The sequence below is a fragment of the Elephantulus edwardii genome, unplaced genomic scaffold (genome assembly GCF_000299155.1).
Source record: "Elephantulus edwardii isolate Elephantulus edwardi_28Jun2011 unplaced genomic scaffold, EleEdw1.0 scaffold00082, whole genome shotgun sequence".
Lineage (NCBI taxonomy): Eukaryota > Metazoa > Chordata > Mammalia > Macroscelidea > Macroscelididae > Elephantulus > Elephantulus edwardii.
This window is the reverse complement of record NW_006399832.1, coordinates 11,926,298-11,944,794: the sequence shown is the minus strand read 5'-3', so window position 1 is coordinate 11,944,794 and position 18,497 is coordinate 11,926,298. Positions and strand designations below refer to the sequence as shown.

At 38.6% G+C, this 18,497-nt stretch overlaps 1 protein-coding gene and 1 pseudogene across 4 annotated transcripts in view; both read right to left on the bottom strand.

The window, feature by feature from the left end:
- Positions 1-18,497, bottom strand: part of VCAN (versican) — a 151,955-nt gene that overhangs the window by 56,063 nt on the left and 77,395 nt on the right. The gene's annotated exons all lie outside the window — the stretch shown is intronic.
- Positions 18,113-18,497, bottom strand: part of LOC102870150 — a 6,371-nt pseudogene continuing 5,986 nt past the window's right edge.

Genomic DNA, 18,497 nt, shown 5'->3' with positions numbered 1-18,497 from the left:
TTTTGTCAAGATCTGTACTCCAGTGTACTATTTTAGGGAGAATAATATATTCAATAACCAAGAGAATTTTCTCCTAAAATGACAACGCAAACACAGCAAAGCTGCAGCCACACTTCCTACACAAAATTAGGAAGTTTTTGATTGTAGGTGTCTATGCAGGGACAGTTCATTGAAAGACTCAGAAAGTGAGAACCCTTTGTGGAAGGGGACACGGCTTTGGTTTATCATAATCTTCTTATTGGCATTTTCTTCAAAAGGAACTTAGGAAACACTTCTAAATAGTTTAACTGGCACACTCCAAGTAGCAGATATCATCTGATCATTCCCTAGGTTGTAAACTGTTAGAGGACACCAACTACTGAGCCAGTTCACTTTTCTTCCACCTGAAATACATCAGCAAAGCTCCTCATCATGGATGCTAGAAAGAAGGAAGATTTGGAACCTCAACGTTTTCATAGTAGCCATCAGCTGCCCTAAGAGAAGGTCTTGCTACTGCAGGACATCCCAGCACATGGCAGTCCCAAATAACAACTGTGTATGAATTGGCTCCTGGGGAAGAGAAGCATGGACTGTCATGCACTGTGCTTTCTCTCCAACTTGAGGAGTATTGTTGCAGAATTGATGTGCAGCCCATTCACCCATCCAAGCATGGGCTGGCACTGATGGGGTTTTAGGAGAAGGAATAATGACAGCATTCTCTCTATAGGGGAGAAAGGGGTAGTTTTCTTCTAACATACTCTTCTTTAAGAATCAATCTTCCTTCCACACAGAAATCCATCCACACATTTAGTAATAAATCAGACAAGAAAACAGTCATACTGTCAGATAATCAGTATGGTTTCTATCCTAGTCTATCCTTTGTCAAAACAAATAGAGAAGTACATAGACTAGCAACACAAACTTCACAGAACCTGATTTTTAACTTTAAGAAGGAAAAACCATGAGGCTTCAATGCAACTAAAAGACTTATACCATATTTACACTTATTCTTTCCAACTCTAAAACAAAAGAAAGAAAGATAGCTCCTCTGTATCCCATACCATACTTCCCACGGAATTATCTACACAAAACCCTTTTTGTGAAGGCTCAGGATAAATTTACCCTAACTCTATGCCCTTTTACTTAACTGTCACATGTTACAACTCATTACTTACCTCCTCCATTCTATTCCACCCCAACATTCAATCTTTTAACAAAGGCTTATAAGTATCCAAATGAATGAAAAACGCTTCTACTATACAGAGACCAGTTAGATCAAAGCATACCTCTAATATGCCATAAAATATAACATGAATCCAGATTGTTTCTGCCATAGGTGTTGCAAGTTTTGTCAAGTTCAGAATACCAACTTATTTTTTTAATGAAAAGGAATAAGATAGTCTAGTGTTAAAACACTATAATCTATAGATATAAGCCCTTTATCTACCATAGATAGAAATATTTAATCATTCAAATGTCTTTAATTGCTAATTATATTTAGCAATTAGTTATAGTTGAATTAATTAATTATAGTTGAATAAAAGCAAATTCAGCTATAGCTATGAAATTTTGTGCAATTTCATGGGCTATAACCAACACTAAAAAAAGTAATGTACCTGTTTTAAATAGTATGGTGGTATTACATACAATTCTTTACTTTGTTTTACTACTAGTATTGTTATGTGCTGTTGAGTCAAAACCAACTCATAACTGAACCTCCAAGAGGTTTTCAAGGCCTATAAATCACTCAGGAGGTCACTGACCAGCTGTATCCTGTGGAACAGCTTCTAGTTTCGAATTACCTGCCTTTGGATGGACAATGTGACTCCTTATCACTAAGCGAGCATAGCTTATTAGGTATTTTATCAAGTATAAATGAAACTAGAGCTCACTATTAAGAAACATCAGAAGAAGTACACTTAATGCCTGTCCGGTGTCACCAGCTCCTTCCTTCATTTAAACACAGAAATCATTTTAACCAGCATATTGTAAATCAAACACGAGTCAATCTGACGCACATGAAGACTCCCTATCAAAACACATACCTTTTTTAAAATAATAGAGATAAAATTAGACATTCAATTAAGTTTCCCTAGCCAATCAAAAGGATGATAAGAAAATAACTGCTCAGTATCGTGTATTTAAGAACTATCAGACTGAAAGTAGGAAGAAATCACTCATTAATGTCTTAGTTTCTAGGAGTTTCTAAATCAATTTATGACATAAAAACTCATACAATCATTCTCCTTAATTTTATTAGTGAATAATTACAGATAGAAATCATCAGAATGCTGTCATTCAGAAAAGTGAGCTAGAAAAAAAACAACAACAAACCCAAAAACCCAAACAAACAAAAAACAAGAGAAAAGACACCAAAGAATATCAGTGTGCCAAAGAAATGGATGAAAGTTTCTGATTTTCAAGTAAATATTTTAGCAAAGGAATGCATCATTTAGAAGAAAACAGTTTTCTGGGGGGAAAAGGACTCTATAAATAAGAAATTTATATGATTATTCAATTTATCAACTCTTACCAAGTTTTAACATAGTTCTCTTAATACTTTGACATTTCCTTTATAGTCTGTCATTTTCACTCCAATGAACACATAGAATCCTTTTTGTCCCTATGCCTATTTATTAGGGAAAGAACGTACATATTTCCTATGGTTAAAATCTATGACAACATCTCATTATTTTAGAATATTTTATCAGAACAAATCATAATATTTTACCAAAATAAATCAACTGTTGGGTATAGTATATTCCACTTGCTAACTTAAAATAGATTTCGTACTATTTCAAGCACAGCAATGCACACATAGCAAAAGCCTGACCTGTGCATACACTCCTCACATAGCTCTTACTTCCTTCTGCACAAAAATTAAATGCATTATCACAACAAAGCAAAGTGCCACTGCCTTCCTAGCTCCCCCATTGGTTGAACTAAATTTATTACGCATTATTACATATTACATGCTTGGACAGATACTTGCTTACCAACTTTGTAAGACCATAGATTTCCAAGTTTCTTTCTTTCTGTCTCTCACTCCCTTCAAATACTCTTTCACTAGGTTAGAGAACTGGCCTACTAAACGCATCTCGCTATCTTAAAAGGAAATTTCTGAGTGTACGTATTTCAAATGTATAATCATAAAATTTAGGCTAAGATTTCTTCACTCACTTTCCAATATCTGATTTGACTTGCTTTAGACTCATAGTCAATCTAGAAACATTTCAAATAATTTCTTTCTTTTTTTTTTGCTTCTAATACTAGCATGAAGCTAGTACTACCAGCTTACCACCACGGCATAATACCATGGCAAGAGCCAACAAGTTATCGGCAGTTCACAAAAAGTGTTTGAGAAGAAAACATGTATTAAAAAGCATTCATTTTAGCAATTATTAACAACATTACTAAAAGGGAATTCTTATATAAAGCAAAGAGAGTTGAAGTTAATTTATTTGATTTTCTTGGAAAGACTAGTCTCAAAATTAGGTAGCTGATATCCATAATTTAAATAAGTATTGTCAACTTCCAAATGGTTGTGCTGGATTTCATTATATCAGTGTTGTGGCAGACTTACTTAGGGGCATGAAGTTAATTTTTTCTATCAACAGAATGTCTACATTTTATCCTTTCAGTGTGGCTAGGCTTATTCCCTAGATTTTAGAATTCCATAAATGGTGGAGTGAAAAATGTCTTTACCACAGATAAAAGAGTCCTTTAGCACCACCCCACACTCTTGTCATCTCCCCTCACACCTCACCCATAATCCAACCAGCTTCTCTTTGTTTATTCAGAGACTAAAATTACCTCCTCATTCCCCTTTCCGGACACCACACGCATCTACCACATAGTTTATTAGAAAGATACAAAGGCTGTAATTATTGCAAAGCAGAAAAGTTTCCTTGTGGGATGTGGTGGGGGAACACCTGTGCTCTTGTGAAAATAAGTGTCTCATTCTAAAATTGTGATCTGCACAATATTGAATCAACAGAATAACATAAAGGAGTAATTATTGTTCTAAGCTTTTAGATGAGCAAATCCTTCTAAAAGATTGCTTTATTTTTCATTTTATCCTAAGGCTAATATAATTTTTATTTGGATTTCAATAGTCAAACCACAGTGTTTCTGCAAATGTATTTTAACAGCTTGACTTGAATATACTAGTCGCATGGTTAATGGGTTTTTAAATGGTATTTCACACAAACTTTATTGCTAGCTGACCTCAAATTATTCACCATGTATATTTAAGTGCTTCATGGCAGAGCTTTGTAGACATAGCACAATGTTAGCAGACACAAAACACAGGGCCTGAGATGCACACACAGCTGGTTTGAGCCCACATTTTCTTGAGGAGACTTTTACAATTTACATTCGAGAGCTTTTAATGAAATCCAAGTGTAGACCAATCTACACAACAAAGATATATTAGGTTCCCATTTCACTATTGAAATAGATTATGTTTTGATGTATAATAAAGACTTTTTACTTATTTTTGCAACGTGAATAAATGACTCCTGTATTGAAGAGCAATGCATTTAGAATTGAAATAGAAAAAAAAATTAAAGTTGGATAAGGTGCTTGATTTTTCTGACATCTTCATCTAATAACTAGACAGAAAGGAATGCTTCCATTTCAATTACTTTTAATGCACTTCTACGTAAAGTAAAAAGCTAGCAGGCGTTCTATGAAGAAAGAAAGGTAGGAAGGAAAGAAAAACAGGAGGGAAACAAAAATAAAAACAAAAGTATCAACCAGGTTGCCTCAGAAACCTTAACATCCCAACAAATTTCAAAATTTTAGAAACTGCAGAGTGCTGCTTCTTGATGAGTTACACTCAGAGTATTAAAAAAAAAAAGAAAGAAAGAAAATCAGGCATGCAGTAATGAAGATAGGCACATCTATTCCAAGTTCTGACTAATGTTTTTGCATCCTTAATTATTGTAATAAATTGAAAATCACTTGATATATCGATACTCAATATCTCCAGAGATGACAGGGATACTGAAGTAAAGTTCTAGAAATTAATAAGTTGGGCTCTAACACCCCTGTTTTCCTATTAGCTCTACTAGCTGAAGTCCATTTGTTGGACCACTCAAGGCTGCTATCTTCTACTGATTGCTTTCTCAAGCTAAGTAAGGAGCTCAGTATTTCTCACTTCATGAATTTTACACTCAGAGAGAGTACTGTGTGTGTATATAAACAACATAAACATATCTGATGGTGTCACTTTCAAGAAATAGACATGTTATAGGTATGATAAATGGGAATTTACTCTTTGCTCAACTTCAGATAACGTTTCTTTGAGTGGAAAGTGTTTAGATTCAGTCATTTGGTTTAAGTGCACTTGAAAAGATATCATCATAGGCAAGCTCCTCACATTTGCAGAAAAAAGCTCAAGGAATTTCATAATCTCCAATTGGTGGGAAGTAAGGGTTTGCTTAGAAAATATGATCAGGTCAGTTGGAGGCATGTAAGCATTTATGAACAATAAGATAAACAGTTACAGGAAAGAGAGACAAGTCAGACTGAGTTTCTAAATGTTTCCTTAAAGGATCAAACTCTGAGAAAATCGACAAAAAGCAGCTACAGGGGAAGCACTTAGAGTTTTCATTTTTTCTTGTTCCAGTATCAAGTCACCTTCTTTCTTATGAAGATATAGCACAGAATTCAGATATGAAATCTAGTCAGAATCCAGAAATTGGAAGGTTTGCTCCATAAAATGCTTCCGAGCTTATAGTGCTAGGTGAACTGGACGGTTCCGGTTACCATTACTAAGTGTTTGGATTGAAGGTTTCAGAGGAGAATCTTGATCAAAAGGGGGCAAATGCAGAACTTAATCTAAAATACTAACGACAAGTTCTATAGCCATTGCAGCCATATGGATTAAACAAACCCCTGAAATTGTTACCTTGTAATAAGCTTTTAAACTTAAACAACAAATACCTCTAAAGTCTTACAATCAGATAGTAGCTTAACTAATGCAAACATCTGTCATTCACATTATGATCTTTTGAAAGAAAATGACAAGAGTAATCAGAAATATCAGATAGGAACTTTTAGGTGACAATACAGCTATGGCAATGAAAGAGGAACAATAAGAAGGTGGGGGGCGGTGAAAATGGTTGGACAATTTGAAAAGTACATTTAATCTCACTGACCTGTGCATGCAGAAATGGTGTATGTTTTGCTTTATATGGTTTTCAACAATAACAACATTGAATCAAAAAGAGACAATTGCCCCTCACAAATGTGTGTATGTGTATATAGTTCCTTTTCAGAGCCGCTAAAATCATAGCCACTAAGCTAAGCATTATCAAACACCATTTTATTCTTAATCATGCCACTCGTCAGCTTAAAACTTAGACGTTTCTAGATGCCTATTCAATCTGGTCTCTTTGATAATGTATTCAAACATCTCAACGACGTGGTCTCACTTTTATCCCTTCTTTCTCTTCTCTGTTATTATCATCTGCCTTGAGTCCATCAAGAGAGGCACATCCTGAACCCTACTGGGAATACCTCATAAAAATCCCCTTTGAGAGCACATTTTAAAAGCAATATACTATAGGATATTATGATTATCATAAGAGTCCGGAATGAAGGTTGCAGAGTGGAGTATACTCTGGGTGGGAGTAGGGGAGTGCGGGGGGATTGTATACCAATGAAGGAATTTTTCTTTTACTTTTCAAAAAAGAAGAGTGGGGGCGTGGTGGGCAGGGAGAAAAGTGCAAAAGTGAATGGAAATCCAGAACCTCTGTAAATGTTCATTAAAATTAATAATAATAAAATTTAAAAATTGTATAAATAAAAAAAAAACACAGCCCTTTGAATATCACCTATTTCCATTGAGTTGAACCTACAGTGTTACCAGGTTCTAAACTTCCCACAAAAGCAAAGGGCCACCTCCTTCCCCCATGGAGAGGCTGCTGTGTTCAAACTGCTAAACTTGATGCTATCAGCTGAGTGCTTAACACCTGTACTACCAGATCTCCCTCCTCTGAACATTTCAAAACTCAAAGCCGCTGTTGTTGAGTTGACTCTGATGCATAGCAACCTCCCAGGACAGAGAACTGCTCTTTGAGGTTTCCAAGGCTGAACTCGTCTCCTCAGCAGACTACCACATCTTTCTTTCACAGAGCGGCTGCTGAGTTCAAACCACAACCTTTTCATTAGCAGCCAAGCTATCTAACCAGTGCACCACCAGAATTCCTTCCTTGAACATTACTCATCCCATTGGAAATTTTCTAGCTCAGCTTCTCAGTCCTGCCTTAGCAAACCTGCCTGAAATGATCTGGTAAGGCATGGGCAGCTGGGCCTCCAGGTAATCCAGAGGTGTAGCCAAGGTGGAGAAGAAGCAAGGGCAATACTGATGCACTGAGATAGCCTGGAGCTTTTTCAGTCCTCAGTCCGAGCAGCACCAGGTAGTAAGGCATCCTGGGCCATGGCTGTGCAGTCCTGGGTATTCCAAGGCTAACGGGCCATTGTTCAGTGAGAGTAAAAACACTCAGAATTCCCTCTTAGATCAATTTTGAGACTTATCCTGCTAAAACTGCTTCTTATCACAGCATATGTCATATTAATCTGTTTTATTTTCTTTTACAAAGAATTTAATTAGCCTCTACAATGTTCTCTCTTTGGAAAGCCTGCATAGTACAAAAGGTTACATGCTCAACTCCTAGCTCAAAGTTTGACAGTTCAAATCCACTTTGGAAGCTTTGGCAGTCAGGTCAAGCAATCTACTTCAGCAAGTCTGGGAAAGGCTACGGAACAGTTTCTATCCTGTATGCAGGGTTGTGAGAATCAATTGAGCAGCAACCAACATGTGTTCTTTTCGCTCATTATTTCAGTTGCTTTCCCAACTTGGTTGTAAAGCTGTGTTATTTTTTTCTCCTCAGCCATAAAAAAGTTTGAATGGCTGCATTTCAACAATACTTTAAAATGTTTCTTGGGGTTGTATTATATGTGATCAAGTTGGAATTGACCCATAGCTAACCCTTCAGCATATTTTCAGAGGCAGTGAACTGCATGGGAGGAAACTGCCCATCCTTCTCCCACAGAGCAGCTGGTGGATTCAAACTGTGTACCTTTGGGATTGCAGCACGGCTTCTGACCACTATGCCACCAGAGCTCCCCTCTGGTTAAGACCCAGAATCAGAAATTGTCTGTAGACAGTGATGATTTGCTCCTCTAAACAACAAAGCAACAGAAGAGATTTTCTGAATTCTCATCAATATTGAGAATTATAACTATTATATTCCTTCATACTCTATAAGAAAGACATATTAATAGATGCTACTACCTTTTTCTCTTTTGACTCAGACAACAAAAACTTTCAAAAAAAAATGTACTGCATGGCCAAAGCACCAAACCATCCCTTGTGAGACATCAAGGTTCCCTGTTGCTGTTGTTAGGTGCCATTGAGTCTAGTATGACTCCCAGGACACTGTGAACAACAGAGTTTAACTCTGTCCTATCCTGTAGCATCCTCATCATCTCCGACACACGTCAGTGCAATGCTGCAGTCACTATTTCTATATATTCATGGCACTGAAAAGTCTGCACTTAACCATGACCCTTCCTGTTAGAGCTTAAAATATGAAGCAAGGGGCTAGAATCAATTCAGCAGCAACCAACATCTACCCTCTTTGCTCATTATCAGCAGCCTGATATATAGAGTAGAGCCCTCTGTCCGTTCCGAATTTCAGATGCCGTTTGAGCACTTTCTAACCAGTAAACAAGCTGTGTGACTTTGCCCTCAAGGAGACTGCAGCTGAAGAGGAAGAAGCTACCTGGCATGCCGAGGGAGGGCCAGCTCACCCCTGGGGCTTGCGCTGAGACCTTGACTGTACTTGTCCTTAATGAGAAAGACTGAAGAAGAAGCGATGCCTTTGAACTGTGGTTTTGGAGAAGAGAACAGAGTATCCCATTGACTGCCAAAACAATAAATATTTCTCTTTGGGAAGCTGCAACCAGTGTCCTCCTTAGAGCTCAGCTTGGTGAAACGTCGTATCACACAAGTTGGGGTGTGCTATCAGGAGGCACCAGTCCTTGGGATAAGACATCGAGCAGGGAAAGGTAGAGGGCCAGTAGAAAAGAGGAAGGCTTTCAAGGACATGGACTGACAAGGTGACTTTAACGATGAATGGCCTTGAGCATGGCAGCGATCACGAGGATAGTGCAGAATAGGGCACGGTTCAGAAACGTCCTTCAAAAGGTCACTAGGACTCATGGTGACTCAGTGGCACCTCCAACAACATGAGTCATAGCTCTGACCACCAGGTGACAGGAACTCACAAAACAATCTTATAAAAGTTTGAATCTGAAGTTGTGCACATGCTCCACGCATACTTTTTGAACAGTGTCTATAATCCTGTCTGTAAAAGTGACAGACTGTAGCTGCCACCCATTGTGATCTGCTGATGGTTTTCTTGGTCTCCAAATCTTATAAACTAAAGCCATGGCCATGATTTGGTGGAATATTATAACATCATGTTGATGTCTCTTCCCCCAGTTTGATCTGTTTTTATGCTGTTCGTGTCTGAATAATAGGGTCTGTATAGCATACGTTTGACTCTGTGAGGTAACTTTTTCCCTTAGAATACCTTAGACTGTCTGAACCTACCTAACAGTTCTATAGATTAAGAGCCTGCAAATCTACTTCCATAAAGATCACAGTAAGAAAACCCTCTGGAAACACCCTTCTCCACACTTAACATACGGCGTCTCCACAACTAAAAGTCAACTTTAATGCAATAAGTTTTATGTGTGAGACAACAAAAAAACTGTTCTACAAATAAAAAGATAACACCCCTAAGACCTAGTCACAATACCACGTATACAGCTAGCATTGATTATCCACGTGTACAAATTTGTGAGTATCACAAAAATAATCCAGTTAAAAAACCAGAAGATGATTTTCACAGACACAGATGCTGAAATCCAATGAAACTTTTCCTTTCACTCCAGTAATTCACAAGTCCTATTTACATTCTCCAGAATGCCTTAGTGTCTTTGTCGTAAAGAACTGTCCTGACACTTCAAAGGTACACAGTTCAATCCCACCAGCTGCTCTGCAGGAGGCTGTCCAGTCTCCTCCTGTGTGATCCACTGCCTCTGAAAACCTGCTGGAGGGTCAGCAATGAGTTGGTTCCAGGCATGCGGTTTGAGGCCACCAGCTGCTCTATGGGAGAAGGATGGGCAATCTCCTCCTGTGCAATTGACATTGCCTCTGAAAACCCTCCGGAGGGTCAGCTATGGGTGATTTTGACTCTTCAGCACAATTTCTTTTTATTTTAAAGTCATTGTATAGAGAACTATGGAGGCCTAATGACAGGAAGCTATGCTGCAATCCCAAAGGTGTGTGGTCCAAATCCACTAGCTGTTCCACAGGAGAAGGAGGGGTAATACTGAAGGGTCAGCTATGGTTCGGTTCTGACTCTATGGTTCACAACAACAACAATAGCAACAACAACAGTCAAGTATGGGAGAAGGATGTGGCAGTCTCCCTTTATAATAATGTACAACCTTGGAAACTTGATAGAGAGATGAGTGCCATGAGTCAGACAACTGCACAAAACCTGTTTTGGTTTGGGTTAAACTTAAAAAAAAGCCACCAAACCCCAAACCTTCCAATTATCTCTGGAGAAACACTTTTAATACTACTCCAGTAAAGCTAACAAGCATTCAGAAGACTCACTATAATTAATTTTATTCCCCAAAATAAAATCTTTTTGCCAAAAGATGGGGATTACCTCTTCCGACTCATTTTCAAGAAGTCTAACATTGACATTGTCTCTATAAAGATCATACTTTTTTAATGTGGTGATATCTGTCTTAAACCATCTCATTATGTCTCAGGACAAAAAAGCTTTTTTTTTTTCATTTCTTGTCATTACAATTATGCAGTGAAAAAGTCAAACTTTCAATACAGGTGAAAAATAATATATTTATACTACAGTTTTCATGAAAACATTTTCACCACCTCTTATCTATAGCCAGGGCCTCTTTGTTGGACTGGTTCTATCCATGTAGTATCTTAATAACTAAGTCTCCTTTTAATTTCACAAACTAACCTCACTGATTAGAACAGTACATCAATAGAGAACTGCCAGAAATGCCAGTGATATGCTAAATGCTGAGTTCAGAAGAGGCAGTGGCACTAGGGATATCATTGCCAATGTCAGATGGATCTTGGCTGAAAGCAGAGAACACCAGAAGAATGTCTATTTACATCTTACTGACTATGCAAAAGCATTTAACTTGTGGATCACAACAAATTGTGGCTAATCTTGACAAGAATAGAAATCCCAGAACACTTGATTGAGCTCATGAGAAAGTTATGCAACGAAGAAGCTGTTGTCCGAACAGAGCAAGGGAACGCTGCATGGTTCAAAAATCAAGAAAGGAGTGCTTCAGGGGTGTATTCTCTCTCCACACCTTTCAATCTATATGCAGAACAGCTCATTTGGGAGGCTGGACTTTATGAAGTTCAATGAGGCATCAGGATTGGAGGAAGATTCATTAAAGACCTGCATTATGCAGATAACACAACTTTGTTGATTAAATGTGAGGAAGACTTGAAATATTTGCTGCAGAAGATAAAAAAACTGCAATCTTCAATATGGATTGCATCTCACCATGAAAAAAAAACAGATTCCCGCTACTGGGCCAATTGGCAGCATTATGACAGATAGAGGTTGCTAACAATTTCATCTTGCTAAGACCCACAATCACTGTTCTTGGCACCAGCAGTCAGGAAATCAAAAGACAAGTTGCTTTAGGAAAATCTTTAGAACTCTTAAGTTCTAAAGTGCTAAAGAGAAACAATGTCAGTCTAGAGACTAAGGTGTGCCCAATCCAGGCCACAATATTCTCAATTGCTTGCTATGCATCTGAGAGCTGGACAATGGCTAAGGATAACAGAACAAGAATCTATGCCTTTAAGTTCTAGTACTCAAGAAGATTATTGAACATATTATGGACTGACGAGGGTGAACCCGGGTTGTCCCTTGCAGCCAAGGATTTTGAAACTCTGTTCCACATACTATAGGAATGTTTCCAGGAGGGGTCAGTTCTTCAAGAAAGATAACATGCTTGGAAGGGTAGAAGGTCAGCTCAGGAGAGGAAGACCTGGATGATGTTGATTGACACAGGGATTGCAGCAATGGGGGTAGGTGTGTCAGAGACAATGAAATTGGCTCAAGATAGGGCAGGGTTTAGAGCTATTGTTCATAGAGTCGATATGAGTCATAGTCAACGTGATGACACATAACAACAACAACCACCTCACTGAAGTTTAATGTAAAATTTTTAAACTGACATAAATCTATATTTTCTTAAAAGAAAAACATAAAATCTTCAGCTTTTTTTGGCTCTATCTCGTTAAAATAAAACATCCGTGAGCATTTTCCCTCTAAGGTTCTCTTGCCATCAACACCTCTCCCCCACTAGCCATGTCCTTTACCCCAAAACGTTTTCAACATTGTCTGGGCGTGTGAATATATTTCATTCATTGCCCAAATGAATGATCTAAGGGCTATTAGGAAAGAAGAATGTAATCCCTGTGTAGAGAACTGGGGGTTTCCTTGACAACAACGAAAAGACAGCAGAGAATGTCCATGAATTCTTTGAATATGCAAGAGGGGCTAGTCCCAGTACCTGGGGAGATGCATAAAGAACTTGAAAAATAGACTTGTTTCTTTGGGGGAAAAATTAGCTATCAGAAAAATCATAAACTCACTTCACACTTGAAAGGCACGGGGCAGAAAGCTAATGAACTCATCAACCAGGTCCTATAGAAGTAATACAAAATTTAAATTTTAAGAAATAGATGCAGCTGTTTCTGATCTGCATCCAAAATGGCATCACTTTGGGTAAACACAACACACAGAGGATTAAAAATGTAACAGCTCTGGAAGTTAAGCAAACCTTTCCATTTTATTTGGCTCCCTATAGCAAAAATCATCTTGAATTTTAAGATAGTGAAATTCTACCTGTTTAGAGCAAAACCGTCTTTATTTTCTTACATTTAGATGTTCCAAGTGAAATAATTCATAAAACAGGAAGGGAGGTAATTTGTACTATGTATTTCTCATACGCCAGGCATTGTTCTCAGCACATTTTTACACTAAAGGGGTCTCACATGTGTGTGAAGCTCCTACCCCAGTGACTGTCATATGGCAAGCACAAGAAGAGACCCCTTCTTCTTTAAGTGCTCTCGTGACATTATAGTATCTCTTTCCAAGGTTTTAAGAAGGGAATCTTATAGAGAGCTGACATATATAAATGAACCCAGGTCTGTTTGCAAAGGTTCTTCCCATCACATCCTTATGTGCGCTGACTCGACCTGGTAACCTGTGGAGCCAACCCCCTTGCCCCGTGCATTCAGAGCATCACAGGGGAGAATATAAGATGCCTCAGAAAATTCCAGTTCTATAGGAATACTATGCATGTCCAATGGTAAGTGTTTGGTTGCTGAATAAATGAAAGTAGAAGAGAAAGACAGAGACAAAGGGGGAGACAGTGAGAGAGGGAAAGAGTACAAGTCTACTTGGTTGCATACCACTTGCAATTTGGAGAAAGGAAATAAGACAAAAATCAGAAATATCTTTTTTTCCCCTTTCTATATAATAGTAACTGTTACATCTGCTCTATCAACACAAAATTCTGACAAGACAAATGTAAAAACCCTGGGACCACATTGCAAGTAAGCAAAAAAGGCAGCTGAACTCTAGATCTCTTCCCTGATTTCCATCACCTGCCTCTATAATCCTGTTGATTCCCTTTTCACTTGAATTAAGATGCCATCAACCTTAAAATTGCCATTTGAAATGTCCACTCTTTGAAAACATAGTTTTACTCCATTTAATTTTACAAGTTAAATACAAGTGTGTAATGCCGGTCTGAGATACTTCATGGGAATTTCTTTTGAAGAATGAGATGAAGAGAAGAAGCTCCCTTTATCGCGGAGAATGGCTCACTGTAGCACAGAGAAGTATAGAGAACACGCCCCCCTCGAGCCCCTGAGGAAGACAGGCGGATAGCTCTGGTTTCCATGAACTGTATAGATTCCAGAAATCTACAAAGGCACCATGTTGACCTAGCTATGTGTTTCACTCTGATCCCATACCTGCTCATGCACCCATGGTCACTGACACAGTTCTGACTCATAGCAATTCTCCTGTGAGTTTCTAGGGCTATAAAGCACAATGTGAGGAGACCGAGTATCTTTCTCCAAAGGAGTGGCTGGTCGAGCCAAATGGCTGGAAATGGGCAGCCTTTGGATTAGCAGTGCAGCTCCCTACAGACTGTTCCACAGCCAACTAGTAACAGACTTCTGGTATTTTCTTCTAAAAACTCTTCCCATAACAAGGACCACCTTAAGCCTCTTCCTTCCCAAAGCATTCTATCACTTCCCTTCATCCGTTCCTTCCTATGTTGAGCTCATGTGTTGTTCAGAGTCAACACCACATCACCTAGCATGTTTTGATATGAACTTGTTCTGAAACTATAATTGATTGCTAATACTGATTTTAATATGTAGTTAAATTCTGTGAGAGAAGAACATATACTTTGTTGGTTTTTTTTTTTGGCGGGGGGGTTATGATTCTCTACCCCACAACCCCTTCTATAGCTATCAAAGAACTAGGCATGTTGTGGTTTTTATCTGGGGGATAATTCCTTTTCTGCTGGAAGAAAAGTGTGTCTCTCTGGCTCTAGATAAACATGATTGATAAGAGTGAAACTTACCCTCAGATAAGGCCTTTACCACAGTAGTAATCAAGAGCCCTGGTGGTGCTTTGCATAAAGTATCTGGCTGTTCACCAGGAAGTTGCCATTTGAATCCACTAAGCACTCTGAGGATGAAAGATTAGGCAGTCTACTTTTGTAAAGATATCCAGTTGTAGAAACCTTATGGGCATTGCTCGCCTACCCTGTTATGTACCACTGAATCAGAACAGACCCATAGATGACTCTCCAGTGGGTTTTCAAAGGCAGTTAATCACACAGGAGGAAACTGCCCATCTTTCTCCCACGGAGCATCTGATGGCCTCGAACAGAGTGCCTCTGAGATTGCGGTGCAGCTTCTTGCCACCAGCACTACCTCTCCTACAGGATCATTATGCATCAGAATCAGTTCAATGGCAGCAGATTTTCAACAGTAGTTTCAATGATAGTGATTTGTATTCGGCAAGTGGTCATTTTCAAGGGAAGAAGTTCACTTTAGAACAAAGACAGTAAAGTTTGAGTTATTTATGGAACTCCTCTTTTACAAGCAAATCTTAGTCTTTGAAGTAAACAATTTTTTTCCTCACTGTGAATGGGTTATACCATCCATAGAGTATTGTTTAAAAGTGAGGCTCTCGGCATGCATGTGTGTGGCACGCACAAATGTGTGGGAGATATATAAACTATTTCACTTGGAAGTTTTTCAAAGGTAATCTTTTGGCCTGTGGTACAATGATAAACTCATTAATAACTCAGACACATGGCACAAGATCCTTTTCTTCATAATATGGAAACAAAGGAAGAGTAGACACTCTTCCCTTTTATTTGACACATAGAGAGGAATTCAACCCTTTGCTAGACTTTGAGCAGTCAGTAAGGAAGGGGGGAAATCCTTCTTCTTCCCCACAGAAAATATGAGTCTCTGGCAAGGAGCCATGGCTGCAGCCCAGCCCAGCGAGCCACCCACATGTGAGGCAGCTGTATTCACGCTCAGGGCGGTGCTCCAAGATGCGACAGGAAACAAGAAGCCCAGAAACATGGCTACAGATTTCACATGCGGGCCTCTGGCCAAGACAGGTAGTGTTGTCCTTACGATTTAGAAGGAAATGGAATCTAAGAAATCTTACCGCACGCACAGACATGCCAGCAAAAACCAGTCTTTCTTTCTTTCTAGGGTCTATGCTTTCTCAGAAACTGATGGCTGGGCAGGCACGTGAGCCAAGAGAGGTTTATTGTTCCTTTGAGCTCAGCAAGGAGAAGAATTGTCTTGCTACAAAAATGCTCAGCAGTGTACCATGACGGAAACAGTCAGGGCCAAGGGTGGGCCTCAGTTTATCTCCATTTGTCCACCTGTAATAATAGTTGCTCATAAATCATCTCTCTGATTTAAATGAGACAATATACACATAAGTATTGAGCCCAAAATGTGAGGGTAGTGAAGATTTAACTGTGTACATACAAGCAATCCTCTAAAATAACAGAGGATGCATTATCCTGATTATAATTTGCAGGCATTGAGAAGCTCAAAACGGCATTTCCTTTATTTGCTTGATTCAGCATTTATGGAGTTTTTCAAAGTTAAATGGTTAATAAATGTTTATCATTATACTGAGAAGAAGGCATTAATAATCAGACTTATTTAAAAACACTTTTTCTTAAAAAAAAAAACCAACAAAACAACAACAAACTTAGAAGACATCTAGAAGCCCTAATCCACAACATAAGCAGTCTTCCAAGCATCCTGAAAAACCTACAACCAGAGGATAAAATAGATGAATAGGACATTCTAAGAATCAAATCCCTATGCACATGCAAAAACTTCTCCAACAGGGTAAAAAGGGAAGCCACAAATTGGGGGAAAAATATTTGGTAATGGCATGTCAGATAAGGCACTTATATCTAGAATTTATAAAATACTCAAGCACCACAACAAAATAAAGGTACATAACCCAATTGAAAAATAGGCACAGGATATGAACAGACACTTCATCAAAGACATCCAGATGGCAAACAAATATATGAAGAAATGTCCAAAATCCCTAGTTTTAAAAGAAATGCAAATCAAAACAACTATGAGATATCATCTCACTCCAGCAAGAATAGCAAAATTTAAAAGAACAGCCAACAAGTGTTGGCGATATTGTGGAGAAACTGGAACCCTAACTCACTGTTGGTGAGAGAGTAAAATGGTGTAAACACTATGGAAGGCAGTGTGGCACTTTCTTAACAAGTTGGAAATAGAAATACTATTTGACCCAGCAAATTCCACTACTGGGATATACCCTAAAGAAACCAAAACTGCCACCCAAGCAGATAGATGCACACCCATGTTTACTGCAGTTTTTGTTCACAATAGCAAAGAGTTAGAATCAACCCAAATGCCCATCAACAAACAAATGGATAGAGCAGCTCTGGTATATTCACACAATGAGATACACTGAAAAGCAAGGAACTCATGAAATATTTTACAAAATGGGTGACCCTGGGAACATTATGCTGAACATTATGAGTGAAATAGCTCAGTCACAAAAGGACAAATGCTGCATAGTGCCACTGTTGTAAAGCAGGACTGACATCGTGGTTTAAGGGAAACTAAGAGGGGATAAATAATGTATAGTGCATTGAAACAGATGAGGGAGAGCACTATTTAGGAGGAATATATGATTAGGTATTATTGTCATGACAAGAGTCCAGAATGAAAGTTGCATAGTGGAGTCGACTGGGGGGGATCGTATAAAAATGAAAGATTTTTTTTTTTTTTTACTTTTCAAAGAGAAAAGTGAACTGGGGGAGAGGGGTGGGCAGAGAAGAAAGTGTGAAACAATGAATTAATGGAAATCCAATACCAAAAAGCAATTTTAATTATTTTCATTTATAAAATATAACATTCTCACTCTGGAAAAAAAAAGGAAGAAAGAAAAATGCATTCATTTAGGATGAGTCATTCTTGGGCTTTACTTTGAATTACCTAAATGACTTCATTCTTTTTCTAGTTGTATTCTGGATTGGTTGGTATTTTAGAAACTACCACAGGGGGTAAGGAGGGGAGAGACCAGAGAAAGTGGAGCCCCTCATCTTTCTCAAACAATAAGCAAACACAGCTCTTGTACCATCTGTTCAAAACATGGAGACCCTAGATGAAACTAGATGATTCTGCGGCATGTTGTTGTTGTTATGCGCCATCAAGTCAGATTTGACTCCTAAATGTCCCTCCAGTGGGTTTTCACAGGCAGTAAATTACACATGAGGAGATTACCTATCTTTCTCCTGCAGGGAAGCTGGTGGATTTGAAACCAGTGTCTTTGAGTTGGCAGCATAACTGCTTACCCACTAAGCTACCAGAGCTCCCTTCATAAAATAAAATCAGAAAATACATTGTCTATATCATCATAAAATTCTGTTAAGAGTCTGTGGAAATGAAAAAAGGTGACTTACAAAACTTGCAGAAGTTTCATGTACGAAGGGAGCCCTCCTGTCAGAGTAGTTAAGCACTGACTGCTAACTGAAAAAGCAGTGCTTCGAACCTCCTAGCCGCTTCACAAGAGAAAGATGTGGCAACAAGATAACCTACATCAGGCAGATTCATATGAATTAACATGAGAAGCCATGGTAATACAGCCATTAAGTACACGGCTGCCAACGCAAAAGTCAGTGATTGAAATCCCTCAGCCACATTCTCTTACAGAAAGAGGTGACCTTCTGCCTCTGTGAAGGTCAAAGCCTTGGAAAGCCTATAAGGCTATTCAACTCTGCCCTACAAAATCCTTGTAACAATGAGGTGACTC